We start from the raw sequence: 22,827 nt of genomic DNA, 5'->3' as shown, positions 1-22,827 counted from the left end.
CATGAAGCCCTTTATTTTAAGGCTGCGAGCTGAAAAAGCATAAAATAAAGAATGCAGAGTCATAAAGGATAATTCCTGTTTTGGGGGTTTTATATCGAAGCCCCCCATAGACTCAGGATGCCTTTGAACGTAGATGTGCGGAAAGAGGTCTGGGCAGGGAGGGTAGGCTAAACGGTTTCCTTGAAGCTAATGCAAGTGTTAACAATTCAAAATAGCAGAAGAAGATAGAAATGCACATATGATAAATGAGAGAGGTAGAGAAAGAGAGAAGGGGAAAGATAAGGACAGGGAACGGGTGCTTAAGTATTTATGTGGGAGTGAGATGGGAAACCAGGCAGCATGGTACACTCATAGTTTCCAGTGCATCTCATTCTTTTCCCCCAGTGATCCACAGGTGGACCATCACAAGCAAAATCTGCCTCTAACCTCAATGACTTAGTAGGAGTGCACTTTGCCCTAGTGCTGCTTTTGGGATTACGAGTCCTGTTAGCTTGTGTGTGAGTAAATGGTTTGTCTTCTTGCAGTGCAAAGCTTTAGTGTGTTTAGCCATGATGTTTGTGTGTGTACGTGCATGTGACTATGTGTGTGCAAGGGAGCATTGCTGAGCTATACAGTGCCGGAGCGGCCCACATAGCCTATAATCCAGTCCATGTGTGCTGAGAATGCAGTAGTGTCAGGATTCACCGTAATGAAACCGACCACACTGCCCTCTTTCTCCCTCTCTTTCCATCCCTCCATCTTTTTCCATAACTCCCGCTCTTTCCACCTCTTTTCAGATATTTAGCTTGCTCTAACGTATATTCCTGCAAGGTAAAACCCAGAGTTGGACCAATGACTAACCTACTGCTTTGGTATCTCCAATCAGATATCACGAATATGTGTGTGCATGCATGTGTGTGTGTGTGCGTGTGTGTATTAGAGCTTCTTATCCCAATCTAATAGAATAAGCCAGGCACATTAGCCTTTAGCGCAGAGTGGTGTTGTGGCTGGCGATATCAGTGCTGCTCATCTATCCACTGCTGTTATTCTGGCAGTGCACAACGCGAGCGCAGCTAACGTGTATTAGCCATCCTCTATGGGGGAACAGATGGGAGCCATTTAGCGGTGTGTAGCTACAGCACAATAAGGCCAGATCTAATCCCCATATCCTGTCCCTGAGTGAGCCCTCCCTAATATGAGCAAACAGAGATGACAGCACCGATAGACAAATCGCCGGGGATATGTGTGTCTGTGTTCATGTGTGTATATCAGTGTCTTTGCAGGCGTGCATGTTAGCTGTGACTGGTCTTTCTTATGGATATCCTTGGCTCCATAGTGTTAGACTACATTTTGATGTCCACACAAACCTAAAAGTGCTGAGTTTGAGTTGGCAAGTTTGAGTTCCAAGCACCCAGGTGTGGATTTGTATTGGTTAGCCATGGTTATGTCTAAGAGGACACTGGGTTCTGATTGGCTCATTGTGGTTGTGTATGTCCTGCTGTTGATTACGGAGGTTTTGTTTACCCTCTTGGCCTCCAGGATACCCCCTCTAATGAAATAAGAATGTCCTTTTGGACAAAGAGCGCAAGAGAAGGGGGTTGGAGGAAAAAGCGAAGGAGAACATGGGGCCAATAGAGTGAAGCAGAGTGGGGGGAAGAGGTTTTTTCTGGAAACATTATGCTTTTATCCCACCGTGAAGTTATTTGTAGTGAATGAAGCGAAAAGTAGCTAAGAGGCTTTCCAAGTGGGGACAGAAATATGTTTGTGAACGTGTGTGTGTGTGTGTGTGTGTGTGTGTGTGTGTGTGTGTGTGTGTGTGTGTGTGTGTGTGTGTGTGTGTGTGTGTGTGTGTGTGCGTGCGTGCATGCAGGAAGCAGTGAGGCCTGGTTCAGGTTCAAACAAGTCAAGAAGATGGCTCTCATTTGTGGATGCTGTGTTTGCACTAAATACAGTATTTGTATGTCTGAATTGTGTTTGTCCGTCAGTGTCCAATTCGTGTAATTCAGAGCATCAACAAGTCTAGATAAGGGAGTCTAACTTCATTAAGACACTAAAACTGGACCGCAGATTCTCAATCCCACGCATTATTGTAAAATGCAATTTCATCAAAGTGCCAATTCTTGTGTTTGACTCTTATTGCCTGTCATGGTTTGCTTCTACCTTTGAGTCCAACGGCTCTCTCCCCAAATTGACACGACAACGTATGAACTGTAACTCATGCACACAAACTACAGCAACAATGGAAGCAAAGCAAACAGGAAACTGTGAATTATTTTGACAAGACGATGGATCCCCCCACCAGCAGCTGACTCTGGGACACACCTGGCCGCCTCTCTACTCTCTGTCAGGAGTTTTGTGCAGAACTGGAAGACGGATATTGATGCCTTCTTCAGATAAATCCTCTGTGAGGTGTTCATCCTGCTGAATTTACACAAAGCTTTCCACAAGGATTTATCCTGCTAACCCGAACAGCCTGATTCTCACAGCTGGCTTTGAAATTAAATATGAGAAAGAACACTTTACATACGTACTACTTTTTTTCCTCTTAGGTAGGGCGGCGCAATTAACTGAAAATGTATCCAAACTGACATTTATAACCTTCGAACTGAATTAATCTGGCTCATGTCGGTTAATTCGGTTGATACTTTACCCAATGCATGCATTCACAAAAAAAGAATCGTATGTTAATCGTAATCAAGGTAAAAGTTTGAAATAATCGTGATATCAATTCGAAGTCATATTGCCCATCCATTCTCTTGGGTTTTGTCTGAAAGTTGTATTCGGTCATGAAAATATATATATTTCCCATATAGCCTTTGACAAATTTCTTTAGATGTCTGGATTTCTGTAAGGTTGAGAATTTATTAAAGTCAATCGAGTCTGTAGACATCAAGTATGTTTGACTGAGAGACTCACTGTCAAAAAAAAAAGAAATAACTCCAGAGTAATTATTAAGTTCTATCTTCACATCCTTTTTATGTAACAGAAATTAAGCTTGTACAGACTAGAAAAGCGGTGCAATCGAAATGACAGCTTGTAGTGACGTCAGTTTTCTCTAACCACAGTTCGACAGCTGAAATCACACCAGTTTTGCCTCCAGCAGGTGAGATTACTCTTCATTGTGTTCTCTTATCTGCAGGTTGGTAATGAAACTTCAAAACCAAACATTCCGGAAGATCATGGAGTTGATATTGGAAAATTTAAATGGATCTCTATTATCTGTGGGAAATCACCTGGTATTGTCTACAGTTTTGCAATCATGATTATAACAGTTGGTCTGTCTGCTTTTAATGTCACTGTGTTCACATTCTTTTCAACGATGAATGGAACATCATGCTTTTAATATCAGGTTTACTGAAGGATAATTGGTAAGTTTGCCAGCAGCAACTCAAATGGTTGAGCCAGCCAGGCCACTTTTTTTGCCATGTGTGCCAGTTTGAATCTCCAGTATAAACAACTATTATCCCACACGTTGATTACGACAAACTGATGGCGCATATTTTTCCAAGCCACCCACAGAAATATCTGCCCCATGTTATCAACACAACTGAATAAGTGTTAATGAATAAATACATTGGTCTAATTATGGAATTTCTCAGGAGTTTAAACAATGGTTTGGTCTTATGTCAGTATTCTACCTCATGCATTGGGTTTGTGTATGAAAGTCAAATAAGCTGGAGAAACTTTAGTCAGAGTTAGACTTCCTCCTGTGTGTTTGATCGTAAGGAAACGTGTGTGTGCATGTAAATGTGCACTTGTGTTTGCATTCTGGGTAATGTTTGGGTATGTGGGTATGTGCTTGCACACATGTGTAGCTATGCTGTGCCATGTGTCTTTGGTGACTAGTGAACCGCAGCTTGAAGGTCAGTAGAGGCGTCTGGCCGAGGCCATCCCTCTGTCAGCTGTCAGCATCGTCAGTCTGTGAGGTCAAAGGTCGTTCTACCAGGTTGAACATGAGTGGAGAGGAGTCAATAACTCAGCAACACCTGAGCACTAACATCTGAGTGAGCTGTATATCATCTATTACACTGAATACTGAAACAACACCTGAATTATTTTTTTACGGCCTACGTGAAAATGGAAGCGCTACGTTCTGTCTAAATGGATGCAGATAATCGCGTAAAACAACTATGGTGGTGGCATTCCAAAATAAGTGGTTTGGAGAACTCTGATACTATCTACTACAGTCTACAAAGCCCCATTATCAGTTTTTTAGAAGTCTCAGTAAAAGCTACAAATGGGCTACAATTTTGCCCAATTATGTCCCAAACTAGGAAACTGGGCTTGTGAAGGATGAGAGACAATCCCAGTCATCTCTACCACGGTGTCATTTGTTTGCAGCAGTTACACTGCGGCAGCATGATTGATTTGACAAAGACATATTGGTGTTTAAACGCCATGCACAATATCACCTTTAAGTAGTTAAATGAAAAGCAGTGATAGAGTTGCTCTGTCATTGTCAGCATGTGAAGCTGTAGACAGACAGGACCCAGAGACAGAGGAGGGGAAGGGAGGGAGAGAAGGAAGGACTGACAATCATTCTGAAAGCAGACAAGTTTATTCACGTTTTCTTTTTTCGGTGGTTTTTTTTAAGTTGTATGATGTCGAGGACAGTTAGACACCTGATGTGGGGATCATAGGGCTGTTTGTCTAGGTAAGCTCCCTTTCCCAACCCACAACACCCTCATTACACACGCCAAGACACGGCCACACGCACAGTCGCTCGTACAAGCCTGCGAATGTGCAGCGATGAAGACATTGTAGGTTTTGTAGTTCTAGTTCTACCCTCGCAGGTCAAATCCCTGCTCATCAGTGCTTATTCTTCTAGGGAAAATAAGCATGAGTGCATGTTCGTACTCTGAAGCACAGATCTGATGAGCTCGGCTGGCCCTTAATTGTCTGAGTCTCACCTCCGCTCTCACTGAACTCAATCTTACAGGTCGGCCGTCTGCTTGAGCGAGGAGGTGATGGCGAGGAGGTGATGGCGAGGAGGTGATGGCGATTCGGTAGCGCGTCATCTCTGTAAGAGTGACAGGCCTTTCTGTAATCCGGCTGGGAGCAGCACAGGATTCGCCCTACATTTGTCATGCTGTCTAGTGCCCAAAGGTTATTTCAGTTTCCCCTTTCTTTTAAATTAGTTTTGCTTTAATATTATTTAGGGATTTCACTGCATTAGCACTTTAGTTACAGTGTGATATTAACTTTTATTGACATTCCCAATACCATAAATAATTTTAGTCCATCTTGTGTCCTCCTCTGAGTGCTCTGACCTCAGCGGCTTTATTAAAGCATGATGCTACACTGTGGTGGTAAAGTGTTTTTTCCCCATCTTGTGTTGGTCTGGCATTGTTGGCTGACTTTTAGGCAGGCGTCTCTTCTTTAAAACACATGATCATGTTGGCAGTTGAGGGCAGCTTTGACATTTGTTTGGTTATTTGGTTTAAGTGCACAAACACATCTGCCAGGAGACAATAAGCACTTACTTTTCTTTCTCTGGGACGTAACTGAAATGGCGCTCTAGTGCTCTCTAATTTATGACCACTAATTCTTTGGCTCTGGATCAAACATGCTCTTCTCATTCAAGTAACATTTAAACAGAAATCCTGATTGGCCTGGGAATTTACATGAAAATTCACATGACATGACTCTTTAAACTATTAGTTAACGTTAAGATACAGTACGTCAGTGAGCTGAAATACTTTAACTGAATTAACTCATCCTGCCCTGTGTGTCTGAACATGTCCGGTGTGACTCAGTCTGTCTGTAAACTCCTATCTGGTTTGCTCTCTGTGCAGAAATGGCCCGGCCAGCCCACATTCATAAATCAGTGCACCTCAAGCTATCGCTATCTTTCACCCTTCTCTCTCAGCTTTTCTTTCACTTTCTTTCCACTCTTTATCAGTTATCTCCATCGCTTCTTCAAATGCCATTGCCACGTTGATACAGTGCATCCAAGCATTTTTGTGGTTAGCTCACAGAGAGAGATTATTAGAGATACAGATCTAGATGTTGTGGTGGAAACTCATGATGTTGAGGTCAAATTGGGAAAATTGATAGATTCATAGAAGAATTTTTGGCAAGCGTTTACTGGTTGTGCATGTATGTGTACGTGCATGTAAGAGAGCTAGCGTGTTAGCATGCATGTGTTTGGTGGGTGTGCATGAAAATAGAAGTCAAGAAAAGACAGAGTAAGATACAGAGAGAGAGAGAGAGAGAGAGAGATCTAGGCAGGATTATAAGGGTGTTTTGTGAGCTTATGGAGATGGCAGCACACAAAAGCCCTTCCCTCAGGAGAAACTTGCACCTGGGGAGGCACTTTTGAGTGTATATATTTGTGGTTGTGAGAGAGAGAGAGAGAGAGAGAGAGAGAGAGAGAGAGAGAGAGAGAGAGAGAGAGAGAGAGATAAATCAATGTGTATAAGAGAGCTCTCCACAGGATGCTCTGGGGGTCCGATCCCCTCTTCAAGCTGGATTACATCCCAAAGAGAAAGTATGAGCATCCACAAAGACTCACTGATGGAGGGAGGTAGAGGGATTTGGAGACACAGAAAAGGGAACCACAGCCTTTTCATTTTAAACCAGTTATTTTGTTCAGACTTCCTGTGCGCTCTCTCTCTCTCTCTCTCTCTCTCTCTCTCTCTCTCTCTCTCTCTCTCTATATATATATATATATATATATATATATATATATATATATATATATATATATATATATATATATATATATATCTCTCTCTCTCTCTCTCCCCCCAAATACCACACAGCCTCAGGTATTGGGTCTGGCCTATGTTGTTCCTCCAACCTGTTGTTTTCTAACACTTAGAAGCCAATCATAGACAGGACCATTGCTCCACGACATAGAGGTGAAAGAGTGGGAGGGGCTACAAAGTGGAAGATTCACACCTGCTAGCTTGCCTATATAACCACGTTTTGAACCAAAAGTACCTGCACCTTTAAGTCCCAGTAAATTTATTCATGCAACTAAAAGGTCCCTGTTTCCCCCTTTTTCACCTGCGTATCCACTGCAGTCGAAAGAATAGGGAAGGTTAGGTAAATGATCCTTCTGATGTGTAAACATAGCTAGTTGTTCCACTTCAGTCCACACAACTATTTGAAGAGACTGACCAACTGAAATAAAAGGCTGGAGTATTTGACCAACCAGACGTGTTCCATGCTGCAGTCCCCACCCCAAAGGTTCCTGTAATTTTGTAAAATACTTCCCCTAAGCTCAAACTTTTTTTTTAAAGATTTCTCTTGAACTTAATTTAGACCCTGGTCCCAATGGTTGAAATGTATGGACTTCCTGCAAAGGTTCCTATTTCCTTGGGACAGTTCCAGCGGTCGAAACGTGACTTATTTGACACAGATCAAAAGTGATGTTGTGCCATTCACTCCCAGCAAAATTCAACAGTTTTGATGCCTGAGTTCAAGCACCACAGCACACAGATTAACACAGATAAACCTAAATTTAATTGCCTAATAGAATGCAAACATTTATTATCCAGATCGACACCCATGTAAACACTGTGGTAGAGAAATAACATGACATGTATTTTAATAAGTAATAGCAGAAGGAATTCGACTATTTTCTTACACTATCCCAGAAACGCTAGAGGTACTGACACTCCTCGTAGAATTGACGAGGAAAGCTAACATGAATTTACCTGTTTCCTCCCACTTAAATTTATCCCAGTGCAAAGTCAGCGGAGAGGCTTCATAACTTGGGCTATCACCGAGCTACTGTAATAACATCAACAACCTTTGGACTGCCACTCAACATTAAGGGCTGACCACTAATTAGGCCTTGTATAACAGTAGGCTGCAGTTTATTTCTCACGCTAGCCCAACACTTTGCCCTTAGGTCCCCCACTTCTCAGAAGTCTGTAAAAACTGAGATGTGCTGTGTTGCCATTTGTCAAAACAGCAATACTTTACCTCATAATTGATATATTGCAGTGTAATTAGTTTTGATAGCTTGCTTTTACTCAAAAGAAGAGTTCTGATATTTTATATCTGTGACCTTTCCAAACCTGCGTATTTGTTGAGTTTAGGCTTCAAATCCCAAAATGGGTCACTGACCTATTACTGCAGGGTATATGACATGGGTAGTAAAATGTTTTAAAGCCCCTGAGTCTTAAGGCTACAGAATAAACTTCTCCCCGTTCTAAAAAAGGCCCCATTCTAAAAAAAAAGAGTATAAACCCCTGGCCTGAGTGAATGTTAGTCAAATAACCTGGCGTGTTTTCAGCCAGGTTGTATTTTCCAGTGAAACCTTAGAAATGGATGCCAGAGCGGCCTCTCTTTCTGTCACTAGATCAGCTCAGACAAGCAGATTAGTCCTGTAGCTGCTCTGTGTGTCCCTCGCAGCTTACTGTATGTCGCTCCTGTAATCCTTGTAATCAAACCAATGGGTCAGGCTACTTAACAAGTGTGTCTTTCCCGTATATGTATACACTCCACGCTCACATACGCACATGCAATGTGAAATATGAATCTCTCTTCTTCTCTTTCTGTCTCTCTTATCTGGGCTTGTGGAAAAGCCACACTTGTACGATGACATTCAGCACAGGATTAAAGCCCATGTAAGACCCTCCTCAGTTTACACTGCTGCTGCCAAGAGGAGATCTATACAACCACACACTCAGGCAACCATGTACACACACTGGCAGAGGCACAACTGCTCACACACACACATATACTGTATTTAGGCAAGCACATTTTTGTGCACACACACTCGCACATACACATATTCCTTCACCCTATTTACTTAGCATATCATCCTCGTCGTCCTCTTGTTACTCCAGACGAAAGGAAGTCGATCTCCTCAACAAACACAGTGATACACACAGTCATACTCACACACACTCAAACAGACACACTGACATCCTTTTCTCCCACATCCCACAACTATCCTGCTTGCTTTTCTCGCTGAAACAAGGGTATCCTTGCCACGAATGAGCCAAGAAACCAATCCCATCTGGCTGGAATGGAATCATGGACCCCCACCAGCCCCGACGCCCCAACAATACGCATACACACACACGAAAATACACAGAAACAAGCATACGTGGACACTCACATACACTTCCACACATACTCTGCGCACTAGTGATGCCAGGATGGACAAACAGATGAGCAGTTACAGTAGAGAGAGGGGATTGAGACTCAGGGTAGATTGAACACAGACTGTGTGGGTTTTAGTCGTACTAAGGCCAGACATGGTCAGGGCCTTAGTTATATGATGCTGTTTATCTAGGTCATGTTGTGTGTATGTGTCTTATTTTTTGTGCATACCTTCAGGGGTTAGCTGGTTGGGTCTGGAGAGGATTCTCATTGGAATGTGTTCTGATTGGGCTAGACAGCGATCCTTTTCTGATTGGTTGTTTATCCTGGGGCTTCCACTTTCGGGGTTGCTTTGAATCAGTGCATCTCATGTCACTCCCTCCCCGTTTCTCTCTGTTTCTTTTCTTCTCCCTCTCCATCTTTATATCTTGCAGAGTGCCGCTGGCTGTGTGTTTGATGTGAATGTGTTTGACGGGCTAAAACAGAACCAGCAGTGGGCTGTTGTGTGTTTCTGCCGACCCAGCGATGCTCAGTTCGCAGAAGGTTGCCCACAGTAACCCGAGGTGCTAAGTGGACAGTTACATTGTGTCTCATCAAAACTGACATGTCAGAAATGGGTTTTTGATTGAAGTATTGTTAGGGATAGTTTGTTACCAGTATGAATATGTTTTCTTAGTTTCTTTACCAGCCATCTAATGTAGATGTCATCTACACACCAGCGGCAGGAGAAAAACATTGTATCTAACTTAATATCCGTATTTCTTCCAAAGAAACTCGGGGTGTTCTTATACCTGAATGTCAGGATTATGGTCCCAACCAAGTTTTATGACTTTATTAAATTGTTTATCTGCTTCGTTTCAGTTTCACATTACAATATAGGGAGCGGGTTGAAGACTTTTGTATGATATACATACATCCTGTCTATGTGGGCTGTGTCTACCTATACTTGACATTGATTGGTTTCTAGACAGGCATGCATGCAACCAATGTTGGCGTATTGTCAAATCCGATGTTGTATTTGCTAACTTTTGTGCATAGAAAATAAGTCTTTCTGTTTGAATTTAGAAAAAATTAATGAGCCGGTTCACTTCATTAATTTCGTTGCCACTGTAATATTTTTATTGTATTAGTACCAGCAAAATGAATGACTTTGTCAGTTAAATATGATATAGTTGGAGGCAAAGACTGCTACCAGTCCTGCGAGACGGTATCCCTTCTTTACCTTCTTCTACAGTTTAATGCTGTCTCAACTTCCTGCAATTGGTCTCAAGGTCCGAGCTATTCCCCAAAAAAATTTGCAAATCATCCAAACCTTGGTTTCATTTGATTTGAACGGAGGCCACCTCTTTGGTCCATTGGTCACACTTATTTTGGTGCAGTCTAAACTGAAAAGTCCAAAGGTACAGACCAAGTAAGGTTGGTGTAAAAGTGCCCTTAACCGAAATGTTAGTGTTTAGAAGCAAAGTAGGACCATTTTATTTATATATAGATGATCAAAGACACCATTATAAATGATGCCACATAAACTTGAAACTTGACACTTTATTTAGAAGCTGTTGATAGATTTCTGTGTTCTCTAATTGACTTAGTGACTATCTCTGATTCGTTTTGTCTGTTCAACGATTAATAGACTGATTTGGTTTTAATTTGAAGACTATAACCCTTCTGGTTATGTTCATACTATACACTGTTGCCATGAAAACACCTAAAATTATGAACAGGACATTAATGTTTCAAATTAAGAACCCCATAATCTTCCTGTAACTCCAACACTGCCATCACCCACCTGTAACAGACGCTTGCTTGATTATTCTTTCTCACTAAAAGTAGAGTAGAGCATGGCAGGATATAACCAGCCATCAATAGGTGCTATTGTACTTTAGCTCCACTCTCCAGGAGTGGCCTAGCCTGAGTGTGTACACGCAGTGAGGCTTCAACCCTGCAGCTATGGGATTAGCTCGGCTGCTGGGTGGTCCTCCTTCCCATCTCAGAGCAGCATCATGATTTACAGCACACTGATTCTAGGTGTCTGGATGCTGAACCCGGTCAGACCACTTAGGTTTCTGTCCATTGCAGGCTTATTGTACTGGATGTTTGGCTTAAACATATTGACATATTACATTTGTTGAAACTGGTGATGAGGAAAAACCCAAAGTTAGGGAAAGGGTCTCAAGACCTGAAGGTTGTTGAACCGAACCCTTATTCCGGCTGGGTAGATTATTTCTACTTGAGCTCCAGTGCTCAGTGTCCAACTTTTTTAAAGCTGCAGTTGTTTTATGCCGCGGTCAGACCAGAACCGGCTAGAATGAAATTGACTTGCTTGCTGCGGCGAGCAGCGGGCGGGACAGGAAATAGTGTGGGCTGGGTTGCAAGCACAAGCTAGCAAGCTAACATTAGCATCCCACATTGAGAATGATCCATGTTTTTTACCAAGCATGTCCTTGTACTCACTGCCAAACTGACAGATGGTGCTTGTCTGCTTTCAACGTGCAGTTGTGCAAATGCAAAAAAACAGAAAGGTCAGTCTCTGGATGGTGGTGTGTCTTTATATTTTGCTACTTTGAAAGAGGCGACAAGATGAAGTGAATGAAATGTTTGGGTAAATATATTTAGTGTGACTGTTGCTTTAAGCGGCCATCAGGTAGATACACCTGTGGAGGTGAGGTAAGGGTGCTGCTGGCATTAGTAATCTCACTGGATGAGTTAAAGGTTGGGGATAAAGACAAAGAAGGTTTGTAATGTTTGTAACAAGTGTGTCATGTTACATAGAAGAGTCATAATCACAGGCAGTTATTGACTCTGAGTCATGACCATTAGTCATTTGTTTTTTTCCCCTCTTCCTTGGTTTCCTACCTTGTCTTGCATCCTTGAACTCACCACTGGTTATTGTGGGGACAGAAGACTGGTTGGCATTTCAAAGTCACACACACACACACACACACACACACACACACACACACACACACACACACACACACACACACACACACACACACACACATGTTCTCCATAACAGAAAATCCCAGAGACAGACAGGTAGTGTGACAGGAGTGGAGATGTCTGAGGCCTGGCGTTCTCCCCACCTGAAGGGATGGGAGCGGACAATGTAAACACTCTGTCATGCACATAAACAAGGCCCCGCTCAGGTTTCACAGCGCAGTTAGAGAACGCTCACCCTCTCTTTTATGGAGAAAGTATTTGTTGTAATTTGTTTATGTGAGATTCCGTAGCCCTAATGGGGAAATGGCTTTTTCGGCATCATGCTACACCTGAGTTCAATTTCACAGGCTCGCTCACAGACAGATTGCAAAGATGGCATACCAGAGCAGAGGCAATCTTTCTTTCTCTTTTGCATCTTAATTTAATTTCTGAGACTTCCTCTCTTTCAGTCACATTTTTTCTCCCCACGCCCTCCCTCTCTTTCTCTCTGTTTTATGTGTGAACAATTGCTGTGCAGGGTTATTAATCAACACATTATCAATCACTGGTCAAATCAGACCCGTGTTTAGGTGATTCTTAACGTTGGGAAGGACATCTGTTTCATTAGAATGATGTTCTGTTACTGATTATGTAAACTTGAAGTAATTTAATTAATTAGATGGAATTTTCTCCAGAGATATTTCACTTGAGGAATTCGGGAACACGCACCAAAAATGTGACACTCCTCGCTGTGAAAAATCACTCCCTGTTAGCAAGAGCTTCTCACCAATAAAGCTTGTCTGCTAAACTAGAAACCTGTAGTGCGTGCGTCTAGGATTGCGTGTGCCACTCTGCATATATAGGCTACATATGTTCAGGCCAACACAAAAGAAGAACTAGAATCTTTTTGGGAACATAATCTTAAACATTCGCTGCTCGATAAAACTCAATATTTACAGTATTTATTGTTCGATGGTAATATTTTTCCCCCAGCCAACTATATTTGGCACATTCACAAGCCACACACACAGAAAAATGTTCATCCTTGGCTCGCTTTAACCTCCTGCTACTCCGACAAGACACCATGTGTTTAGCAGGACCAATAACAATGGTGTAGCAGAACATTCTGCACCACAGTGCAAATGAAGTGAAGGGCCGGCTAGTGAACTAACATGTGTTTTCTTTGTTTGTGCCTTCTAATTACATATACACATAGTTATTTCACTCACAGTCTGTGTGTGTGTGTGTGTGTGTGTGTGTGTGTAACCATGTTCTTCCCTTTTGTAATGCAACGCTTTCTGTCTGGAGTTGGTGTGTTGTGTGGAGCAGGCATTCCATTCAGACTAACTCTGTTTGCTCAGGTAATAACTAGGCTCAGTCGTAATTTGTTTGTGTGTATGCATATATAGGTGTGTGGGTGCGTGTATGTGTGCGTTTGTGCACGGTCCCTTGCGTTTTACACTTTTAAACATAAAGACAAGCCTGTCCCTTAGAACTTGGAAACAAGCCATCCACAGATGAATGATCTTATGTCATTTCTTGCCCTTTATTCCCAGATTTCCGTTTGCTCAATCAAAATGGCAATTTCAAAATACCACCTCTGTGCAGTAAGCTCAGATACAATGAGGGGTATCTTGTACATACTGATAGGCCTCATTGAGCCTGTGGGAGGGTTTTGAAGAGCATACTTCCCCTCAATACCAGGGGTCAACCTGGGCCAATAATTGCCAGATCAGCTAAGGGGTTGCCAGATCTGGGTTGTTCCTGCCAGCCTGTGACTACAGCACCACACGCACGCACACACACTGAGATCACACACCAGAGGTTTTATCAGTGATGTCAGCTGTTATGTCAGCTCAGTCAGCCCTACCTCTGCCTCATCCTACCACCGCACACACGCACACACATTGTCATCGGATGTACTGATGTCAGAGAGGGGAGGGAGGGGAAAGACTGATTAAATTCTGCGTGTGTGGGGTGAAGCGGGAACAGGTTCCGAATTATTCGTTTTTTAAGCTGTTCAGTGACCCGTGTTTGTGTGCTGATCATCACCCTACAGAATAACTTCAATGAGTGCGTGTTTATATGCCTGCATGCATGAGGTCCACCTTTGTTTTATGTGTGTGTGTGTGTCTGTGTGTGTGTGTCTGTGTGTGTGTGTGTGTGTATGGGTGGGTGGAATGAGACAACATACCGTGACTTTATCATAGTAGAAACAGTATTAACAACTGCTGAAAGATGTTTTGTGGACATTTCTCGGATTTCCTTTTGGTGGAATGAGAAACGGGGAGGGAGGAGGGATGGTAAGAGAAAAGGGGGACTCAACAGAATAATGAATAGCTATAGATAGTTCTGTGGGTTTTAAACTGTGTTGCTGTTCAGTGATCAGTGTAAGACTCCTTGTAGTCATTCCCTATCATCACTTTGCGGCAGTTTTGAATTTCCAAACACAGGAAATGTTGCTTAAGTCCCTCTTTCTTTGTCTCTGAAGTGTGTGTGTGTGTGTGTGTGTGTGTGTGTGTGTGTGTGTGTGTGTGTGTGTGTGTGTGTGTGTGTGTGTGTGTGTGTGTGTGTGTGCCCCTCTCATTCTCTTCCTCTCACTTCCTCTCCCTTCTCTCACTCACACACTCACACATATATACAGATGTTGGATAGTTGTTTGCTATTCTTGCCAAGCAAAAATGCTTTCTTCTCTTTGTGACCCGCTTTGGTGTTATCTGACAAGTGTGTGTGTGGGTGTGTGGATGTGGGTGTGTGTGTGTGTGTGTGTGTGTGTGCGTGTGTGTGTGTGTGTGTGTGTGTGTGTGTGTGTCCGTGTGTGTGGAGAGAGTGAACAAGTGCTAAACCCAGTTCCTTGCCTGAGTGCTGCTCCAAAGGCCCAGGTTGACAGAGAGGATTGAGAGTGTCATCCCGGGGATTAAGCATAATGAGCGAGATTGACAGACAGGACAACATTGTACACTCACACAGACACGTACACAGACACTCTCTCTCTCTAAACGCACACACAGAGAGGTACACAAGCAATTATAGAAGGTGTATCAAAGTGCTGGGATAAGCCCCTGTTCAGATGCATTTGAAGAGGCCGTTCCATCTATGCCTGACGTCTCTACAGGGAGGGAAAGGGGATTTTCTCTTTACTTTCACTGCAGCATTGTTGAATTCTTCTTATTTATTTTTTTAACTTTTCTTTTTAATGAGACAAACCACTTTTTTTTGCACAATCTCAAAGAATTTTAAGGTTGCCCAGTGCACGTTTTCTTGATTATTTCCTTCTACATTCATGAAATTGTGCAGTAAATGCTTATTTCAGAACTGAAAAAAACTGTTCATTGGAGGGCATCGAGTTTTGATTGTCTTATTTTTGTAGGTTTCAACATATAACCAATATCTTGTGTGTCCTTTCCGATAGCTTAAGGCATTCTGTCATAGCCATAGACACATGCAACAACACTCATACATACTGTAGCACACACTCAGACACACAGACAGAATATAATCATATCCACATCGATTTTACCTCGTTTTCTTTCAATTTGACCCATTTACCTGTGTGTCGGGATCGGGTCTGGAATCACTGTGTGCCACAGAACTTCAAAGGGCCTTCTTTGTCAGAAGATCTTGTCCATTTTTAATCTATAACAGCCAAGTGGCAGCTTACAATCACTGTCCAATCAGATAACAGCTGATAAGCGTGGCATGTAGCAGTTAGCTCGGCACCCGCCAAAGCCCTGCTGGCCGAGCTGCAGGCTTGTCAGCACAATGTGCACTTGAGGCTTTGCAAGATTCTTTGAGAGGGATGATCAGCTTTCATCTTATCACTTTGCACAGTGACACAGGCTTCAAAGAGTGCTGGTCATTTTTACTGGCACTGCAGTGTGTGCGCAAGTGTGTGTGAGTGTGAGTGTCTGCGCGAGCTATCGACACATTCCCAGAAAGCTGTTCCAGGCTCTAGGACTGTGTTTAATGAAGGCAAGGGCATGGCTTCAAAGAGCTGCAATCCAATCTACATGTGCAGATGTACACACACACACAGACACACACACACACACACACACAAGTAAGTGCACGCTCTCAGAACACACATCCACCTCTGCTGGTTGGAATGAATGAATGTGTTTGAACTCAATCTCTCAGTCCGCCCTTGTAATTTGGCAGCACGGCCTTCATAAGATGACTGAGTGACACAGATGGATATCCAAGAATGTTAAATGTGTGTGGGTGGGTGTGGACAATCAAAAACAAATTTGGACAAAATACTTGATAATTTAACCTGTCTTCAAACTCAGGCTCACCTGCCTTTAAGTTTTCTACTCTAATAAATGTATAAACTTTCACATAATATATGCACAGATACTTTAAGGATTGTGTCTAGTTGTGTGTGTTGCTGCCTGTTCCTTTGGCATGATATCTTCTGGCTGATCCAGTGCACAGATACATTCATATATTGAAGGTGACATGTGCTAAGTTGGAGGAATAAGGAAATTTCAGAGCTAATGGGCAAATTGTGGGAACCGAATTACAGAGGGCTTCGAGCTGGAGGGAACCTCATTCCACATAATATTGCTGTCATTTGTAACAGTCGCCTCACACTCAGTAGATTGTTGCTGTCAGCTGAAGAATTTCTATTTCCCAAAGGCAACTCTCCAGGATAAAAGATAAGATTCATGGTCTCGTTTTTTTTTCAGACTGATGGCTGGTAAGTCTTTGCAACCGCATTACGATCTTTACAGACCAGAACATAAAAATTCTAAAGGTTACAAGATTCTTAGAAAAGCACTGGAAAAGCTTTTCCTCTGTTTGGAAACATGAGAGTGTCCCAGGCTTAGGACTGACCCTCAAACCATTTGTTGGAAATCCTCCACGCTGTAAGGTTTATTGTGTGTGTATATAAGTTTAAGTTTGGATGCTTTAGTGTGTGTGTGTGTGTGTGTGTGTGTGTGTGTGTGTGTGTGTGTGTGTGTGTGTGTGTGTGTGTGTGTGTGTGTGTGTGTCACACATACGTAACTATGTGTCTGGTGCTTTTGAGGTGTGTTAAGGTGTATTTCTGCCTTTGATGTTTGGCATTGGCTTTATGAAATGGTTGGCTTTTTAGAGGCATGATCTTTTTTTTTTTCTTTTCAAAGTGGCAGGGTGTGTGTGTGTATGCGTCTGTGTGTCGGCCAACAGGGTGGATGTGGTTCACCTTGCACTGGCCACCTGTAAGCCATCGACAGAAATTAGCCTCTTTAGTCTTGATGGGTTGCAGAACAGAGAAGGAAGGGGTGGTGAGAATGTGGTAGGAGGGCTGTTGGGGGGAGGTTTCGAAGAGGTGTGTGTGTGGGCATGTGTGTGTTTGTGGGGGGGGATTTGGACGGTCCATTTTCAAAAGTGCTCTCTCACTACACCGTACAGACCTAAGGTATATACCAGGCAATGAAACCATTTGTTTCTCATTTGCCTGCACTGTCTGGCGATCTGAGTGTGCGTGCATGTGTGTGTGCGTGCATGTGTCTGTATTATTTAACTCCAGTATTCTGGCAGTAAGCCCTGCTCCAAAGTTCTGCTCTGACTCTACTAAACGCACTCAACCTGGACTCATTACACCCAGTAAACAAATAAGTCATTAATACCGGCCTGCAGGCACCGCACACACAAATACAAATGTAAAGTACATGTGCCCACTTGTGGACAAACCCCCAGCCACACCCATTCCCACCATGTCCAAGGTTCCTATTGGCTGTGGGGTTGAGACTAGCGAGACTAATGATGTGGTCCTTGTGTTCCTGCTTCCTGTCCTTTGCTGGAGGACTTCCTGTGAAAGAGTCATGTGGTCCTGATTACAGTCTACATCACCCCTGCAGCGGTACAGTTTTGCCGTAATACACACACACACACACACACACACACAAACACAATAGATATAGAATAACCTGTGTCATTCTCATCAGATATGTGATATTATTGACCAGGAGCACTGGAAATACTGAGCATCTGTGTTTACTTCTCTTTTCCTCTCTCTTTAAGTTGTTCTGTCTGGTTCTGTTTTTTTTTCTGCCTTCCCTTGTTCTGTAGCCAGGAGGTTGTTTGGTGTGATGAGGGGTCGACTGGCCCTGCTGTATTTTACACACAGCTCTGCAGACAAGCCCTGGCAACAGACGTAACACATGCATTGATCAGCGGGCTGGTTAGTTCTGTGTGGAGAGCGACACAGACGGACACGATAAAATATACTACTGTCCAGACTGCCACACTTGTTTTGCGTTCATCTAAACTTAAATACAGTGACCAGATGTCCTGGCTTGTACGGAATTGTCCTGGTTTCAGGCTGGATGTGAGTTCTGAGTCCTGACAATTATCTGTAAAACGTCCTGGTTTTTATTCACCACGAGCAGCCAGATAGCTGAACGGCTAGGATACATACCACATGGGCACAATTGCCCTGAGCAGCAAGTCTCTGGTTTGACTCACAGTCGACCGGATTGGTTTCTGCATTTCATTCCTTTACTCTCTTTCCCCATATTTCCTGTCTCTTTTCACTGTCAATGCCAAAAATAACCTCAAAAAAATACACTCACTGCCACATTGTCCTGGTTCTCACCACAATGAAAATAATATATTTGGTTTTCAATGCTTACTAAGAAATCTATCAAGTACAAAATATAAAAACCCTGATTGGTCTAGATGTGTCAATCAATCAATTTGTCACCGTTAAGGCTGTTGCCAGTCGGAGTCATAGGCAAATGTCATAGTCTATTACGCATGATGGCTCTTTCTTACAAACTATGAGTAAGCTATTGTAAGTTGTCATGACAAGGAAAAATGTTGGCTTTTTGCTTAAGAGCTCCAGAACACGTTCATTGCCTCCATGGTGCTGAAAAGTTTGATTGGTAGGTGTGCTGAGTGATGACATACTCATGCTTATTGGGTTTAGGCTTGGGGGTTTACAAATATGGTCACCCTAAACTTGAATTACTAACAGTTTCTTTTCAAAGTGATCTCTCTTCTCTTTTTTCAAAGTTGGGAGACAAAAAATGTGCAATAGCATCCAAAAGTGTAGTGTATGTGGATCCAAATAGGATAAGATAAAATAATCCTTTATTAATACCATGATGGGGAAATGTGCCATGTTACAGCAACACAGAGGACAGTCAAAAATATACATCAGAAGGTAATAATAATGAATTTATTCAGTCTAAACAGAATATACAGTGTTAGATAATATACAGTGGAATGTATTGCACTTAAGCCATGAAGTGGACAGACATATATGAATATTGCACAGTTAAGAGAAATAAACCTGACTTTAAGTGCAGTCCAGAATTGGTGTGTGTGTGGCCTGTATGGGAGCAGAGCTGATTGTACAGTGTCACTGCTGCAGGAAGGAATGACCTGTGATACCTCCCAGTGCTGTGATGTTGTCCTGCAGGGGGTGGGACTAGTTGTCAATCTAAAATGTCGGCTTCGCCATCCCACGACCTCCACTGGGGGAAAGGGGGTGTCCCAGGACCGAGCTGGCCCTCCTTATCAGTCTATCCATTCACCTCCTGTCAGCAGTTAGCAAACCACTCCAAAGAAGAGTCATAAAAGGTCTTCAGGAGCGCCCCCTGCAGTCCAAAAGACCTCAGTCTCCTCAGCAGATACAGAGCCTTATTGTAGAGTGCAGAGCCATGATCAGTCCAGTCCAGCTTATTGTTCAGGTGAACACGCAGGTACTAATAAGAGATCACTATCTCAATCTCAAACAACTGACAGAAGCAGGTATAATCTCATAATCCCTCGCTGTTGTATCGGTTAATGTTTAACATTTAGTTCAGCAGGAACAGCCCTTTTATCTTAATGGAGCATCTCTGTGTTGAACAGCTCCAGGCAAGTGTGAAGTCGTCACTCCTCATCTGTGCTCCATACAACAGGAAAAGTGTGTGTCTAGTGTGTGTGAAGGACCACTCTGAGGGGAAATTATTAGCAAATGGGCTCCAACTGCTGGCCTTTGCAAACACAACCTGAAGGCCTCTCCCCACATCCCCCCTCTCGCCTCTCCCCACATCCCCCCTCCCTCTCTCCACTGAGCCCCCTCCATCCCATTTACTAAATTTCACCTGACCAACGACCCCAAGGCTTCTCATCCCTCTGCCACTCCCTCCCTCCCTCCCTCCCTCCCTCCTTCCACTGCTCCCCTTTTTCTATTTCGGTACCCCTCACCAACTTGGACATTTTCATACCTCTTCATCATCTCCCTCTCCCTCCCTGTGTCTCCCTCTTCACACACAGAGAGTCATTCCTGAGTGGGTAAACAGAGTAAATTGGAGCTGACCCCTGGGGTTAGCTGAGGCCATGCTCTCTTTTCATGTCAAAACCATCTGAAGGCTGATTGGTTGATTGCAGTGCTCTCTGCTTCCAAAAGGCTCCCTTGTGCTGCTGTAATTGCCCTATCATGCGTGTGTACACACATCCACATACTTAACGCATGTACACACACACACACACACACACACACACACACACACACACACACACACACACACACACACACACACACACACACACACACACACACACACACACACATTCTTACAGCCAAATGACTTAATTGGTGTTAATTGCATAATGACAGTAGTGAATTGGACCTGGGTCAGAGGTGACACAGGTTTGAGTGGAGAGGGGGATGGAGAAAGGATGTTGAGAAGATGTGAGAGGAAGGTTGGCCCTTCTCGTCTGTCTCCGTCTCCACCTCTTTCCTCCCCACTTCCAATACTAAGCAATCCTTGACCTGATTGAAGAAGTTGGCCCGTGGGGATGACACACACACACATATGCAGATACACATGCACACACACATACACACACACACATGCATATACAAACACAAAAACAGACAGCCCTTTGTGGTGTGGAGGGATGCTCTATACACTTAACACAAGGATTCAATTTGACACAGTCAGCATCTGTGTGTGTGCGTTTGTGTGTGCGCGTGCATGCGTGCATGTGTGTCTGTGTGTGTACCAGTGTGTGTGTATTTAACTACACCAGCAGAGTGTGTGGCTGCCTGGGCAGCTGAAAGAGCACTATTGGTGAAAACGTTTAAGTCATCATCATTAGAGAGCTGTTGGTACAGAGGTGTGTTTTAGTGAAGGACGTAATTGGCCCGTCATAGTGCTGTGTAATCTTCTCATATTCTATCAAAACAGCGAAAGCTATTGGCCATAATGGCCATGTTTAAGGTGGGACCTTCCCATGTCAAACACACAGCATCTCAGCTTGATATGGGACTGGAACTGAACTGCACAGAGAGAGAGGACGGGGTGTGTAATGCTGGGCGCAGTAAACCAGAGGCCCTGCAGCCATGTATTCTGTCGCCATGCTGTGCTGGACACATTTATTTCCCTTTTATATTATTCCACAGAAATCACTCTACAGCTGTGTGTGTGTATGGATGCAGTTAAAACCCAGTATGTAGTCAATCGCGTGATTTCAAAACCAGAGCTTCCTCAAGTGGAAACATTGCTGGGCATGAGACCACCCGGGATTAATTTCTCTTTGTGAAAATGTTATTGTGTATATGCATGCATACATTGGTGTGCCTGTCTGAACTCTACTGCAATTAAATGAATAGGCCTGTGTGCACATATGCCTTAATCCCTGTGTGTTTTGCCGAAAGTGCGTGTGTCCTTTCTGTGTGTGTGTGTGTGCACGTATGTCTTTCTATAGTTATATGGGCCAATTTTGGTTCAATACCATCATTGTGAGACACACTTTGACATTTTGGCTGGTCCTCACAAATTCAAAGGGTTGTTTCGGGGTTAAAACTTGGTTTTAGGGTTAGGGTTAGATTAGGTGGTTAGGGTTAGGCATTTAGTTGTGATGGTTACGGTTAGGGTAAGGGGCTAGGGAATGCATTATGTCAATGAGTGTCCTCACAACTATAGAAAGACAAGTGTGCGTGTGTGCCTGTCCGTCTTGGTGTGTGGGAGTTACAGTAACCCCCATCCTGCTGTTTATAGGAGGGAGTGAAAAGTGATGGAAGGTATGGAGAGAGATGGGCCAGTGATGACATAGCCTTATGTTCACCCCCTCTGGATATGGCCTATTCTATATTAGATCTATCCATCATAAGGCTGCACTCCAGTTCCACATGCCTTCTATACCATTCATAGCTAGATGTCCACAGTACATGTGCTAGTCTCATCAATGTTCCACTCATATGGTACATGTCACGCTCATACTTGTAAAGTCTGAATGCACTTTGTCATACCCGCTGCATACTTAGTGTGTGTATTTGTGTGCGCAGCCTGCGTCGACTCTCTTTAAGTGGTTTTCGAAGCTCAGATGATAGATGTACGCTTTTTCCTCTGGTTCCTCAGAAAGACTTCCCCACAGGCTCATCTGCACACAAAAGGAGCTGTCACCCTCTTGCTTTTCTGATCTCACTGTGTGTTCATTCAAATATGTGTGGTGCTGGCGGTGGAGGGTTTGTGTGCGAGTGTGTGTGCATGTGTAAATGCCTCCGTGTGTGTCGGAACTGTCAACTGCCGCTTGTGCTCTGTGCGAGCCGTGTCTCTGGGCCAGTCTTTGATCTCGTCCACAGGAGATTCCAACAGTGTGAAATAGCCTCAGCCAGATTTACTCAATGAAAGAGCAGACCTTAACCACTGTTATTACACCACCTTTTTTTTTTTTAAACATCACTCCGTGTTTCTGTCTCTCTCATTCTCCCCGTCGCGGTCGGTCTTTGTCATTTGCTGCTTCCTTACATACATGCATACCCCATGAATGTGCTTGTAAGTGAACATAAATCTTAAATTGGAGGGGATTTGCTGTGATATTTACAGCAGTAGCCATTGCATTTGTAGCAGGAGTCAAAATGCCACTAAGGCCTGCAGTCAAAGC

At 43.4% G+C, this 22,827-nt stretch overlaps 1 protein-coding gene across 4 annotated transcripts in view; it reads left to right on the top strand.

Annotated features, from left to right (window-relative positions):
• Positions 1 to 22,827, top strand: part of LOC117764694 (ERC protein 2-like) — a 149,905-nt gene that overhangs the window by 113,558 nt on the left and 13,520 nt on the right. The gene's annotated exons all lie outside the window — the stretch shown is intronic.

This window comes from Hippoglossus hippoglossus, chromosome 7 (assembly GCF_009819705.1).
Source record: "Hippoglossus hippoglossus isolate fHipHip1 chromosome 7, fHipHip1.pri, whole genome shotgun sequence".
Lineage (NCBI taxonomy): Eukaryota > Metazoa > Chordata > Actinopteri > Pleuronectiformes > Pleuronectidae > Hippoglossus > Hippoglossus hippoglossus.
The sequence above is the reverse complement of the archived record's forward strand: the minus strand, read 5'-3'. Positions and strand labels throughout refer to the sequence as shown.